The sequence below is a fragment of the Vombatus ursinus genome, unplaced genomic scaffold, assembly GCF_900497805.2.
Source record: "Vombatus ursinus unplaced genomic scaffold, bare-nosed wombat genome assembly UNPS02006354.1, whole genome shotgun sequence".
Lineage (NCBI taxonomy): Eukaryota > Metazoa > Chordata > Mammalia > Diprotodontia > Vombatidae > Vombatus > Vombatus ursinus.
Window position 1 is genome coordinate 1 of NW_020946132.1, and position 15,653 is coordinate 15,653.

Genomic DNA, 15,653 nt, shown 5'->3' on the forward strand with positions numbered 1-15,653 from the left:
CTATCTATCTATCTATCTATCTATCTATCTATCTATCTATCTATCTACCTACTTACCTATCTATATCTATTTGCCCTAACAATTTAGAAAAAAAAAAAAGCAACATTCCATAGGTCATAAAAAGGATTTTGATTTGTCTTTGAGGAGGGACTTGTAAAATTCAATTGATGGATATCAATTAAATTACAAATCCTTGAAGTTGAACAAAGACATTATCAGTAGACAAATTAAAAAGAAACAAACATGAAGGCTGAGTCATTGAATAATAATAACAATAACAACAAAAATAATAACAATAACTAATATTTATATGACATCTTAAGGCTTTCAAAGTGCTTCTCATATATTAACTCATTTGACTTTCATAGCAATCCTGTGAGTAGGATCTAGTATTTTCTCAGTTTTGTAGAAACTACCTTATATTTAATGAAGGTATAGACCTGAGAAAAAGCTTAGAATAAAACTAGGAAATCTATCTGTAAGTATATTCAGAAAGAGATAAGCATTGGTATTGGTAATGAACTTTCCTTTGGTATTAAAAATTTGGAAATTAAAGGAGAAAAATAAGCACACTATGAGTGAGAAAACATTTTGTAGGATAAGAAATGTGATGAGAAAAAAAAAGTTAATAGAGCTCCCTCCACTTAGGGGCTAAAGTTACAGAACAATTTGTGAAATAGTATATATATTGTCTTCCCTCTTTCTCACCTCTACCCATGGTAATCAGGCATCCTAATATACACATGCATGAAGCAAATGTCTCATTTATGTCACAGGTGACATAACTGAGTGTTGAAGGTAAGATACCTCTTACCAATAACCTTAGCTTTAAGTAAGGGGCTACCAGGGTTGGTATGGGTTGTTGTCATGATTCATGTTTATAACTGCCAACTATTTCCCAGTAGTTGCATGGAAATGCTATGCACTGAGGAGGAATTAAGGAAGAAGTGCTTACTAGAAATCTAATTAACCCCCCAATGCATCTAAGGTGAAAACTGCTTCTTTAAATGTCTGAATATGCATAATAATCAAAAGACTCTATATAGAACTTTCACTGTCCACTTTAGAAAACTGATGCCTAATATAGACCTCCGGGATATTTCAAATCTTTATTTTGCTTGTTGTGAATATTTTGAAGGACATAAACTAGCTCATTAACTCCCACCATGTCCATATTCTTAACTGAAACTATTTTCTCCAAGGTTGCCAATGATATCTTAATTTCTAAATCTAATGACTTTTTTCTATATCCTCATCCTTCTTGATCTTTCCATAGCTTTTGACGCTGATAACCAACCCCTCTTCCTGCATACTCCCTTCCCTTTGCTAGGCTTTTATAGTATTGCTTTTCTTCAGGCTTTTCTCTTACCTATCAGATTATATATATCTATATCTATATCTATCTATCTATCTATCTATCTATCTATCTATATAGTGTGTGTGTATACTTTCATGCTTTCTCTGCTCACAATTGTCTACAAATTTTTGTCCTCTTTCTATACGTTTTCTTGACAGTCTCATCAACTTTCATGTGTTCGATTATAATATCAATGCATCACAAATCTATATAAAAAATTCTTTTCTCTTGTGAGTTCCTCAAGGGAAGGACTATCATTTATCTTTCTTTGTATCCCCAGAAATTAGCACAGTGCATGGCATATAGGGTACTTAGTAAATGTTTACTCTCATGAAATCCAATCTCATATCATGAAATGCCTACTAGACATTTTTATCTGGAAAATTTACAAACATTTTAATTTGAACATGCCCAAAATGAAACTTATTCCTGAAACCCACCTTTCTTTAAAGCTTACCTTACATGTTTCTGTTCAAAGTATTACCATATTTCTATGGAGTTTACACCTGGGTTTACAACCTGGAGTCCAGTATAAAGTCATGTCTGACTCTATCCTCTCTTTCATCATCTTTTTCCCCCATATCCATTATATTACTAAGGCTAGTGAATCTTACTTCCATATACCATCCCATCAATTCAATTCTCCATAATTATATGTTGCTGCTGTAGTTCAGGCCCTTGTCACCTCTCATCCAGACTATTATAACAACCCTCTAATTATAATTCCAGTTTCTACTTCCTCCTCTCTCCAATGCAGCATATATACAGCTACCAGAATGTTCATTGAAAAGTATTGGTTTGACCTTTTCTCTCTCCTGCTCAAAAGTCTTTAGTCATTTCCTATTATCTCTTCAATAAAATACAAGCTTCTCACCTTAGCTTTTTAAAGTCTTTCATACTCTAACTCCAGGATGCATATCTAGACTTACTTCACATCATTCCTTCACCTGTTCTACCTTCCAGCAAACTTGCTGCTAGGATTACATCTCCAGTCTTTGTCTTTACATAGACTTTCCCACATATCTAGAATTGTTTTTATCATTATCTCTTCCCTTTCAAATTCTTAGCTTTCTTTAAAAGCTCAGCTCATGTATTATCTTTACTGATCCTCAGAGTTGTTAGCTTGAAAACTTATTCTCTCCCCCTTCCAATCATGTTGCATTTACTTATTGGATGATATTTCCCCACACCATTCATTTTAACTGATGGCACTCCATGCCTGGAATACTCTCCCTCCTTGTCGCCATCTCCTGGTTACCCTACCTTTCCTCAGGTCCCAGAGAAAATATGACCTACAAGAAGCCTTTCTTGATCTCCATGAATACTAGTGACTTCCCCCTGCTGATTATCTCCAATTTGTCCTATATGTATCTTGTTTGTTTACAGCTGTTTACAAGTTGTCTTCTCTGATAGGGACTGGTTTTTGCCCTTCTTTTTATCCCCTGACCTTAGCACAGTTTTTAGCACATAATAAGTACTTAATGAACTTCTTGTTGATTTGACTTGACTTACATATTGTTTCCTTTAGTAGAATGAGTAGGAATCTTTTTTCTCCTTCACTTTTATCCGTACAGTTCCAAAGTACATCTTGCAATATCTTAGACATTATAAATGCTTAATTTACGCTTGCTAAGTTGAATTCATGTGAATTGTTCCAATAAATTCTAAGAACTGATTTTTTTTAATACAGACTGAAGTATGCTTTTTCACTTTCTTTCATTCTTTTTCTTTTATTAAAATCTTCTTGTACAAAATGACTCATATGGAAATATTTTACCTTAAAAAAAAAACTTTCTAAGCTGCAACCTAGCGAATATACAGAAAACAAGTTTCTCTTGCCTGGTTCGATTGAAATATCCTCAATTCAATCTGTGTGAGTTCACTACCCATCTACTCAAATCCTGACTCCTTCATGACTTGTTATATAGTCATTAAAAACCTTTGCCTTAAGGTCTGCCTTTGGGTGATGAACATCTCCAAATTTAACAAGGTTGTTTCTTGGATGCCAGATGCCCCCAAATTCTCTAAGCATGCACTCTAATTCTTTCCAGAGAAGTGGTAACTGCCAGGCCTCATATTTCCCTGGCATAGCCTTCAAAAGTTCAGGATAATCTAGTCACAATGAGCCATCTGAGTGAGGTAGTAGTGAATTTATATTTCCATGCTTAATGGAACTAAAAGTATTCATCCTATCAATTTGTTCCCATCAACACAGTACATCATTTTCTCTTTCAAGTCCCCAAATTCTAATTAGGCATTTCAAAGCAATAACAATGTATGTGGCTGGATTCTATACTAATAATTGCAAGCTCAGTATAAATTACTGAGCTCTCATATCGGTGGAATAATGTGACATCTGTTTTCTAGTGTACACATCAAAAGAAAACTCAAAGGAAAAGAAATTCTAATATAATCATTATTAAATGTTTATTAGTCATAGCTTGAAATATCATGAAATGTACTGCTGCAGAGAAACACCTATTTCCCAGGCAGACAAACCTTTCCATTTTTATAATTAAAATTTTGGTTGCCATTAATCTTCTGGCCCAAGGTAGCAAGTATTATGACTCTGCTTATCAAGTAATGAAAGAATATTTCTTGACATTCAGTTTTCCTACGTATAACTTAAACTGCACTCTCGTATGCCTATTGGTTTGAAATTGTGTTCTTAAATACTGTGCAATTTTTCATTCGTACAAAAACAGAATTTTAAAATCATGAAAAAGAAGGGACATAAGTTCAAAAATTACAAGAAGATTAAAAAGATACTTAAGAAGCACCTACTATGTGTAAAACATTAGCCTAGATACTGTAAGTACAAAAACAAAGCACATACACACATCACACACACACACACACACACACACACACACACACACACACTCTATTCCTACCATTGTAAAGGAGCTTACATTCCCATTGAGGGGTGGAGAAAACAATATACAAAATATATATCCCAAGTAATAAAAAAGTGATTTAAAGAGTGAAGGAACACTAATAATCAAGTGAATCGGGAAAAGCTTTGTATGAAAGTAAGCACAAAAGTACTACAACTGAAAAGGAGTCAGCTAAGCTCTGCTCATAGATACTGTGGATATAAAGAGAGAATGTTTTATAACGAGGAAGAACTAAGGTTCTAAGTAATAGGCATGAAGAACTTAGTTATGTTATGCAGTCTTAATTGGCATTTAATTGGAGAAGTAGTATGATCACCGAATAATATGAGGGAGGGAGAAGAAAAGAGATTTGAAGGGATTATAATAAAATATTGAGCCTAATCTCCTTCATATCCCATAACACTTATGCCCAGGAATATGATTTCTACATTGAGATTTAAAGTTTGTGGATTTGGAATGTAGGAAAAAAACACAAATCAGTCATCATCCTTGGAGAAGAAAACTCTAAAACCTGAACATATGAGACAGTTACATCATTTGTTTATGAAGGAAGCTTGTGTGTCTGCTGCGCGTGTGGAAATATAGTGATATTAATTTCCCCTAATTTTGTCTTATTTCTTACTTAATAGGAACTTTGAAAGTTGAAAATAAGAACTGCTGGGCAATGAAGTGTGTTTCATACAATGTATTTCACACTACCTGGTGAAAACAATTCAAGGAGGAAGATGTTAGGAAATTCAGTCTTGGGCAAGGTTTCAGAGAATCACCAGTCATTTTGGGAACAAGGGATTAGTTCTGAAGGTTCACAGAGTCTTGGAGAATATTTCTGCGTTATATCATACATTCTATATATGCATTCGGCTGAAGATAAAGTTTCCAAATTCAGGAAAAATAAAGTTCTGCTGTCCGAGAAAATCCTGGAATCTTAGCAAATCCCCTTCCTGCTGTCTAAAAATCACCCTCAATAGGTGATAATAGTTTTATGGCCTAATCACTGAAAAAAAAATGAAATGAAGAGTCTGAGGCTGACAACTATTCAGACACCTAAAAATGACAAACTCATATCCTACATAGATATCACTGTAAAATAGAATTTCAACCTATTATTAATTTGCAAATTTACACCTGGTCAATTCATTTGGAATTGAAATTCCTGAGACTATTTCTCTAGTCAATGGATGACAAGTTGAACTTAGATCAATACACTTCAAGAAGACCTCTAGAGGCTGATACATGGAGGAGATAATTAGGAACTTTGCATTGCCTATTCCTCTTGTATATACATACTCCAGTAATAACTATTAATGGGTTCCCTAAAAAACATGACATAAGGTGAAACAACATTATAAGAGATAGCTATTTTAAGAGGAATCATATAAATACAATAATGCTACATTGAGGTTATACAATTTTTGGTTGGGGTTTAGTTGTTATGTTTAATGAGCTTTTGTGTGTCTGTGCACATGAAGTGACATCAATTAGAATGACAGTATAGAGTTCTGTATCCATAGATTCATAGATTCATAAGTTTAGATATGGAAGGGAACTTAGAGGTAAATGAGTCTAGTGCTCTCATTTTATAGATAAGGATGCTGAAGAAAAAGGTCATCAAACTGATAGTGAAATAAAGACATAAAATTTGAACCCAAGTGACTGTAGAACCTGGGCACTTTCTACTATATTGGCCTGAAAGGTTTGAAGGATTGTGAATAATTTACCTCAAATTCCATAAACTGTCTCAAAAGTTTTATAGTATCATCTCTCTCTCTCTCTCTCTCTCTCTCTCTCTCTCTCTCTCTCTCTCTCTCTCTCTCTCTCTTTAAATTGAAGGTTACATATAATAATCAAGTACATGATGAGCATTTTATATACCTACTATGCATCAGAAACTGTGCTGATCATGAGTTAGATATAGAAGAATGAAATGATCCTAACTCTCAAAAACATTATGTTCTAATATTTTATTATCATCATACCAATGATAATTAGAACAAATTATATAAACATAGCACTTCATCATTTCCAATGAACCTAGGCACACAGACATACATATATGCCATGTTATCTCATTGCATACATCATCTCATTTGAGGGAGCTACTATAGGCATTTTTATCTCCAATTTCAACATGAGAGCTCTGAATCTCAGAAATGAAGTGACTTATTTCTGATCACAAAAATTGTGTCTGAGGCAGAATTTTGAATTCAGATCTTCTTGAATCTAAGTCTAGCATTCTCCCTACTGCAAAGAATCTTGGGGCAGGCTGAGAAAAAAGGAGGGAAAGGTTTTCTTTAGCTGTCAGACAGAAGCAAATAGAGTATTACAGCATGTATCTCTCATAACTAGAACACATTCCTTCCTCACCTCTTCCTCTATAGTTTCCTTTGAGTTTAATCTCAAATACCACCATTTATTTGATGCTTCTTTCCAATGTTCACAATCGTTAGCGCCCTACTTTTTCAAAAAATGCTTACTTGTTTTTTATATATTTTGTGTTTACTTAAATGTGCACATGTTGTTTCCTCCTAATAGGATGCAAGCCCCTTGAGAACAGGAACTGTTTGTTTCTTAGCTTGGCATCTTCAGTTCCTCACACATATGAGAAAAGTAAAAATGCTTGTCAAATGAATGCACAATGCAGGGAGAAGTTTAGGACAACTAAAGACTCTATGCTTATCCTTGCCGAAAATTGTATCAGAGTTCCTTGTGTTATGAAAAGTTTTTTTGTTTGTTTGTTTTTTTTAATCTTTCGTAGCTATGAGACTTTCCCAGTCCCAGTTTCCACTAAGAAACATGGAATTAGTACTCTCATGTGTGATCCAGAGCTTTGCCATTTAAAAATGTAAAGGCAACAATGAAAGAATTATTAAGAGTTCAATGACAATAATGAAGTAACTAAAGACATTTAAACATCCCACAGTATATACTGCTTTCACTGAAGCAGGACCCATGGCCTTACCCAACTGTTGTTTTTGCCATTTACTGTGGGTAGAGCAGCCATTTCATATGATCACATTTTTTCCCAGCCAACAAAAAATGTCAGCTTTACTTCTCTACATTGGATATTCTATGAGAGGGAGCTTGGTGATTCATCTCATGATTTAGCCAGAGATAACAACTCCTTCATCTGAATGCTAAGTTCTGATAAAGGACGTTATTGCAATTTTCCTTTTCTCTTGAAGCCCTCTCACTTCTCTCTAACCCAATCCCCTTTGCTTCATTGATAGCTATTGGGTTGTCTGTTTCCTTAGACAATTGCTTAACCTTCTTCCATGGGCTTTATTTCTGTCATCTAAGCAACAGGAGGTTTTGGTATTGGTAGAATTACCAGGGGCTTCCTCCAACCCCAGTGTCTTTCCAAGATCCTGAATAAGGCTTTCCCAAGGACCTCTATTTTAGATAGTACCAGATGATCTCAGTTGTTCTCTAGTGTGCTGCCATTAGGCATAAGAAAGGCAGAGACAAATTAGCTAGGACTTTCAGGGACAGGGTGGTCAGTACTCCTTATCTCAGAAATTTCCTAGAAAATGCATCTTGCAGAAAACTTCTTTCCATCAATCAATGCATCAATCAATATTTACTAAGCATTTATTCTGTGCCAGGTACTTTTCCTTATAAACTGAGGTTATAACTCCAAGTTGGATTGTGCTCTGATTTTGATGTCTTTAATGACAATTTAGCACCTTGATCTGTGGAAAGTATTTCCCCATTGTTAGTGCTCATATTCACACTTTCCCCCAGCATCTATTTTCTCCAACAAGTCCCAACTATAAGGTATTTTAAGTTGTTTTCCATGGAGAGATAAAAACTGAAAACAAATCCCCATGTGTATTTTAAGACCCTTATTTTAGGATTAGTGCTGATAGCCCTAACTCCCTCCTTCCCTTAGTTATCTCCCACTTCTTTGCCATCACATCTCTGTGGAAGTTTAACATATGTAGAATAAATTGGTTATGATAAATTATTCACTAAAATCTTATAATCACCTATCAACCAATTTAAATTGGACCCTTTTAATCTTTTTAGATGATCTATGACATATAGTTGAAAGATTTACCACACAAGGTCTCAGTTTGAAAATTCTATAGAGATGGACATTATTAAATATTTAAAGGTAGGTCAACTAATTAAAAACTGAGATTTCTTAGAGCATTTCTCTTTAGATAGCTCTAATGACTAGGGCATATAGCCAAACCACCTTGGATTGTGATCCTAGGAAAAATAGAATGCAAGAAGGGTTTGATCAATCTAGGTCCTTGAGAGGACATTTGATCTAATTTTCACAGATGAGAAGCCTGAGGCCCAAAGAAGGGAAAGTGACTTGCTGAAGATTATTCATCTAGAATAGAGATTCAAACCCTCTGACTCCAAATCCAATAATCTTTCCACTGTATAATGCTGTTGAGCTTAGCATTTGTGCTATTGACATCCCCAAATATTAAAATAAAAAGTATTGATGGTTTATTACAGTATGAATTTCTGCTTGTGATAGATTTACATACAGATAGATGATAAATCTGATGGATAGAGTCATAGTTATAGTTGGTGAGGGATTCTATTACTAGAAAGTTGACTTACAGGTTAGAAACAAAACCATAATCCTGATCTTTTTTTCAGAATGCCCATTGGGATGCTAAAATGTGTCCATAATTTGGGCCATTAAATCCAATTATCTAGTCAACTGATAGGTGATTAGTCTTTGTGAAGGACCAACTTTAAGCCAAATTGGGAAGAAAACAGAGGATACCAGTGGTCCACACACAAGCCCCTCCACCATACCACCCTCTCCCCAGCTCCCTTTGCTGGGAGAAGAAGCAACTGGGTAGAAAAGTGGATGAAGTGCTAGACTTTAAGTCAGTAACACCTGAGTTCAAATCCCACACTAAGCCCTTATTAGCTGTGTGACTCTGGCCAAGTCACTTAACTTTCCTCATTCTCAATTTTCCCATTTATAAAATTGGGTTAAAACTAGCACCTACCTTCCAGAGTTATTGTGAAGTTAAAGTGAAAAAATATTTTTAAAAATTTTTCTGCAAAACTGAAAAAACATATAATCATCATTATCACTATCATCATCATCATCATCATCATTTCTGGCACTGCTTTTCTTTATCTGTTTTGTATCTTGTCTCTACAGGACTTTGTCTTCAGCTAATTGGCAAGGTTAGAAGTGATGTGATGAAATATTTTGGCCTACTTTCTTTCTAATCAGACAATTTTACATGCAATGATAGGACTCTCAGGGAGTTTTGTTTGGGTGGATAGGAGTGACTTCCTAGAATAGAAATATGCTGATAAAGTTAATCCTTATCCTTATACTATATACTGGTAAGGCTTATATATAAGGTAAGTTCTTATTTCAGGTGTCTTTTTTTCCCCAAGAAGTTTGAATGAGCAATCAAATTCTCATTCAATTTGATTTCAGTTTGGCAGCCCAAACTGAAAAGTGTTTTTTTTTTTGTTTGTTTTGTTTTGTTTTATTTTTTGTCATTGTTGTTGGTGTTGTTTTCAAGGGGGGATTGTTTATTTTTTATTTATTTCTCCAAAAGTTGATTTGTAAATTGATTGTTTGGAATGAAGAATAAATTTCTTCTTAGAATAAAAGTTAACACACAGAAAATTATTGTAAATATTTTATGGAATTCAATTTTGTCAGTATTTTATGATCAAGAAGAATCTAAGGGCAGCTAGGTGGTGAAGTGGATAGATCACTGGCCCTGGATTCAAGAGGAACTGAGTTCACCACCTCAGACACATAACCTTCACTAGCTGTGTGACTCTGGGCAAATCACTTAACCCCAAATGCCTCACCAAAAACAAAACAAAACAAAAAACTAATAGATTTAAAGCAAATCCCAAAGCTAGCGGAAATCTTTTGTCCCTGCCTCCTTTTCTGGAAAGCTAAGTAAGAATATTCTATGTATGTTTGTGTGACTTGGTAACTTGCTTAATCTTTCTTATTCTCAGATTACTATATCTATTTTTTAAGGGGGACTTGAACACTTATACTGCCTACTTAAATTGGTATTGGAATAGGAAAGCATTTTTTTGCAAGCCTTCAAAGCATGAACATTATTATCATGTTGACCCAGGCTCTTCACTATGATATTCCAGTCAGGCCTTCCTTCCCTCCAAAGTGTTTTCCGGTCCCAAACCACTTGCTTTCTTTACAGTACTATCAGAACATCAAAGTGAAGTTTTCTCTCTTCTTTCCCTCCTTTCACTTTTTCTTTCCTTCTTCTTTCCTTCCTTCTCTCTTTCCTTGCCTTTCTCATTCCTTAATTTAATAATCCCTCTACTTTTCCTCCTTCCTTCCTTTACTAATTCCTTCCTTCATTTCTAGCCTATGATTACCTTATACAAAGTAAATATTTGTCAAAATTAATGACTAATATATTTGAATTTCTGAAAGATAAATATAAAGCTAAATGAATCTCTGGATTTCTAATTGGTAGAATTATGGAGTATAATAAAATGTATATAATATATGTATACATGCATATATATATACCTACATAAATATATATGAATGTGTGTACATATATACATATATATACAAAGAGAGACAGAGATAGTGAGGAGACAGAATTTTGAGAGCAAATGGACAACTAAGAGACAAAATCTGACTTCTTTTCAGAGCTTCTTCTCTACAATTATTCCTAAGAAGTCCAAATTCACACACCTATCCTCTTTTCTCCATTAATATTTACTGATTAAAGAGGATAAATCAAGCTAGGTATAGCTGAAATGTTAAGTTATTTAAAAAATGTTTATAAGACCTATTACAATTATAAAAAATGAAAGTCATTTTGGTGTATGGAGGTCACAGTCCAGTATCAACCATACTCAGAGAACAATGGAACATGTAGATCATGACTTTGTTTTCTTTCTGAAGGAAGAGAAAGAAGGTAAAGGCACAGAGACTCAGAGAGAGAGAGAGAGAGACAGAGAGAGAGAGAGCATAAACATTTCTATTCTGGGTAGTATTTTCAGTCTTTTTTGCAACAACTATATGGTAACATTTGTATTTGGAAAATTTATTGCTTAGTTCTATTTTTATTTTTAATAATTTGAGGAAGTATATTTTAGATTGGGACACATAGAATTGTGTGTGTGTGTGTGTTAATGAAAGAGAAAGATTTCTTTCTCCCCACAATATAGAGATGGATAGGTGAACAGTCTAAAGTAACTTAGAATGATGGTACCTTAGAGTTGGCAGGGACTTTAGAGATTATTTAGTACAACATCCTTATTTGGAATAAGGAAACTTAAGACTTAAGAGACCTGAACAGATTTTTGCCCAAGATCATGGAGTTTGATAGTGCCAGAATTATACTAAAGCCTTGAGGCTGTTTGATCTAAGCTTTGGTCTTATCATTACTTCTTATAGCCCCACTGCCCCCAGAATATTGGTAATGATACTAATTCTACTATACTGATAAACAACACCAACATACATTTTATAACATTTGCCTGATAAATTCTAAGTAAAGAGAAAAATTGATTTGGATAGATCTAAAAATTATTTCTAAAATAACCTCCCTTGACTAAAATGATTTTGAATTTCAAAAAACAAAACAGAATACTTTTAAATATTTTTCATTGATTCAAAATATTTCACTCACGAGGTGATGTATGCATGTGTCTGCACACATGCACAGAATGGCCATATAATTAATAAAACTTAGTCCAGAGAGACCTTCTTGTCATATTTTTAGCTGACACAGAAATAGCAAATTCCTAAAAATTTGCCAGGAAGATGTCACTAGTTTTGCTGCCCCAATATGTCAGCTAAAGAGCGATCTGTAATTCAGATAAGGTCCAAGTAAAGATTTTAACTTTGAAGCCCTCATCTGAATTAACTTGCAAAGCTTTCAAGGGTAAAAAGTGCTGCTGTGGGATTCCTAGTCCTCCCACTAGCAAAACTTTAATGAGGCTGTCACAATGGTGGGTATGAAAGGAATAATAGAAAATGCACTGAATTCTGAGTTAGAAACCTGGTGCTCACTTCCCAGCTCTGCTATTTAATGACCAACCTCTCCTTTAGCCTCAGTTTCCTCATTTGTAAAACTAGATGCTGAGAAAAGGTAATGTCTCACAGGACCCTCTAGCTCAGACATTGTATGACTTTATTTTTTATTGAGTATGGAGATACATCCATGGGGTGACCAGACTGAATTGAAACTCCAAATTACAGTTCCATCCAATTATTTGTTCTTTGGACTTCTAGGTGTTTCCTCTTTCTTTTTTATGGTAGTAATTGGAAGCTTTATTTAACACAAATAAAAATGTGCAAATTATTTTACTCATTTTCTTCACTCCTCAGTCTAGCATTTGGATTGATAATTTTGATGGCTAGCTGAGCCGCTCTCTCAACAATGACTTTCCAATTCTTGGAGGACACATTGTACGCAATCTCAGAACAGTAAGATTTATTGTACATCAGAAGCACTTCTAGCTCTTTGACATTGTGTACCAAAAACTTTCCGAATCCACTTGGTAACACGTGTTTTGTCTTCTGATTTCTTCCATAACCAACACTGGGCATCAAGAACTAGCCCTTGAATCGTCTCCGCACCCTGTTATCAATGCCTCTTGGTTTATGCCAGTTTCTCTTGATCTTGACATATCTGTTGGACTGGTGCCAGATAAACTTCTTGGTTCGCTTCTTGACGATTTTAGACTCTACGAGAGGTCTGAGGGCAGGCATGGCACCAGGCAAAGAGATAGCGGCCCCTCCACAGAAGCGTGGACTGAAAGAGAGGGAGAAGGGAAAAAAAAAGAAAGCAGGTGTTTCCTATTATAACCCACCTCAGCACAAGAAAATTTAAGGTTCCAGAAACACCTGAAGCCAATACTTTTGGTCTGGTTTGCTTTCCCTTAGAATAGTTCCAAGGAAATTGAGCAAAAAATTACATAATAATAGAAACTTTTGTGCCACCATGATTTGATCATTTTTTTAAACCACATCCTTGGTTTTCAGTTTGCAGAGAAATAAGGCTTTAAATGGTATGGTTTCAAACTTTCCACCTTTCTAGGTGGGGAATTTGACTATGGGTGGAAGACATTGTACTTATTGTTAAGCATGATTCCTTTGTTGATCTATTTTAATTAGCTATTGTTCTTTATTACAAGGGAAGGTTCATTGGAGCACATATCAGGAAATAACTTATATTTTGAAAAAAGAAAGTATCAATTACAACATCATCATAACTACATATCACCATTTCCAGTTTCTTCACCTTCTTAATAAAATCAAGCTCATTGCCTTCCTTCTTAAAATAATGTATCTAGAGTATTTAGTTTGCCTTAGTAGTAGATAGGATCAAATTAAATAAAATATTTAAAACACTTTGCAAAACTTAAAACTGCATATAAAAGCTGGCTGTTATTATTGTTGTTGCTGTTGCTATTATTGTTTTTGGTGTTCAGAATGAGGAAAGTTATAGTCCCATATGACATGATGTAAAATGAATTTTTATTATAACAAACTTATTTGTTGAGAATCATTGCAAAATGTTGCACTTTGTATTTTATAGGAATACACTATCTTCAAAATACATTATGAGTATGCGTGTGTAAACATATGACCTGCATATATATATATACACATAAGAACATGCACACACATACATATACATATACAGTATCATCTACCACTGTGTAACAGTACATAGCCTCAGTCCCTGTAGTTCCAAAGATGCAAATTAAAACTCCCCACTGATACTATGAACTTTTGCTGGGAGCAGTAGTTATTAATCAATAAATATTTATTAAGGCCTAGCATGTGCTAGGCACTGTGTTAAGTGTTGATAATAAAGGCAAAAGAGGGTCTGTGCCCTCAAGGATCTCACAACATAACTGGGGGAGAAAACACACAAAAATAAGTTAAAAAGCTGGGGGAGGGAGTTTAGCTGGTATACAGAGCAGTAGAATGATAACATTTTACAGCAGGGATGGGAAATAATGAGATGAGAGCTCTGGTTGCACTTGTTAAATGGTAGAGTATCTGGGAGGAGCTCTACAAAGTACCCTCTCCATCCTCTCCCATTAGGGAGGGGATAGGGCCCAGGGGTAGATGCTGCTCCCAAGACTTGATTTTCACAATTGCTGTCATCTTACAGGATAATAGTTTCTAAAGATCATGAAGCCTAAGAGAGCTGTCAAGGGTGAGAAATGATAAGGAGAACTTCCTCTTCTTTTCTCCATCCATATTCACAGAAAAGACTCTGACGAAGGAGGGGGGCAGTGTGAATGTAAACATCAAAGACTGATATAGCTTTATTTAATAGAATTTAATAATTACTATTTCCCTTCTCCATGCTGATAATCCTTGAAAGGCAACAAGTCTATTCAACAAGTATTTTTTAAGTATCTACTACACCAGGTATTGTGCTAAGTGAGGGAATATAATCAAAGGCTAAAAAATAAATCTCTGCTCTCAGTCTAATTCACATTATTTTAACTTCAACCAATAAGGATAATTATCCTAACAAATAAACAGGGACAAAAGAAAACACACAAAAGTGATCATGGATAACTATAATCTTTGGTTACTCACAGCTTTGTAAAACACATATTTGTTTTTACAAGGTTATAACATTATCTGATTATTTCTGTGTCCCTCCCCAAAAAAACTCAGTTTTTTTGGTGAGAGGGGGACGGTGGTTGGGGGGGTGCTGTGATTGTTTTTTATCTTCAAAGTCATAATTTCATGTTGCTTTTTTGTTTTTTTAATTTTTCATATGTCTTTCCATATTTGATAGATTTTTTTTCACTTACCACTCCCTTGTTTATAATACTTTCCTACTAGATTTACATGCCATAGTTTATTTTACTACTCATTAATTATTAAAAAAAAAGATATATCGTGTCCACTCTATATTGCAACAAATTTGGTCTACTCAATTTTCCCAAAATGTGAGATTCTACTTCCTTATTCCATGCCTTTATACTGGCAATACTACATCCATGGAATGCACTCCTTCCTCAGTCTGCTTCTAACAATTCTTAATTTCCTTTGAGGCTCAGCAACATGGTGTAATATGCCTTTCTGAACTCTCCTACTTGTTAATGTTCTCTGTCTCTTCAAATCATCTTATATTTACTTATCAGGAGATAGTTGTATGTCCTAGTAGAATGTAAATTCTTTGAGAGCTGAGACTCTTTACTTTTTGTCTTTGTGAGCTGGATGTCTAGCATACACACTGTTTCCCAATACATGTTAATATTAAAAGGCTAGCCCACGATAATTTAGGTGGAGCTCTAGCAGAGGATTATACATAGTTGCTATAATTTCTATAAATTTACAAAATGTTGATATCTTTCTTTTTCCTGTCCTAAATAGTAAGTCGCTCTAAGTATATCCACTCTCTCCTCTTCTCTTATTCTTCATCTAT

At 34.6% G+C, this 15,653-nt stretch overlaps 1 pseudogene; it reads right to left on the reverse strand.

Annotated features, from left to right (window-relative positions):
• Nucleotides 1–12,556: 12,556 nt before the first annotated feature.
• Nucleotides 12,557–12,964, reverse strand: LOC114032997 (annotated as a pseudogene).
• Between the last annotated feature and the right edge of the window lie 2,689 nt (nucleotides 12,965–15,653).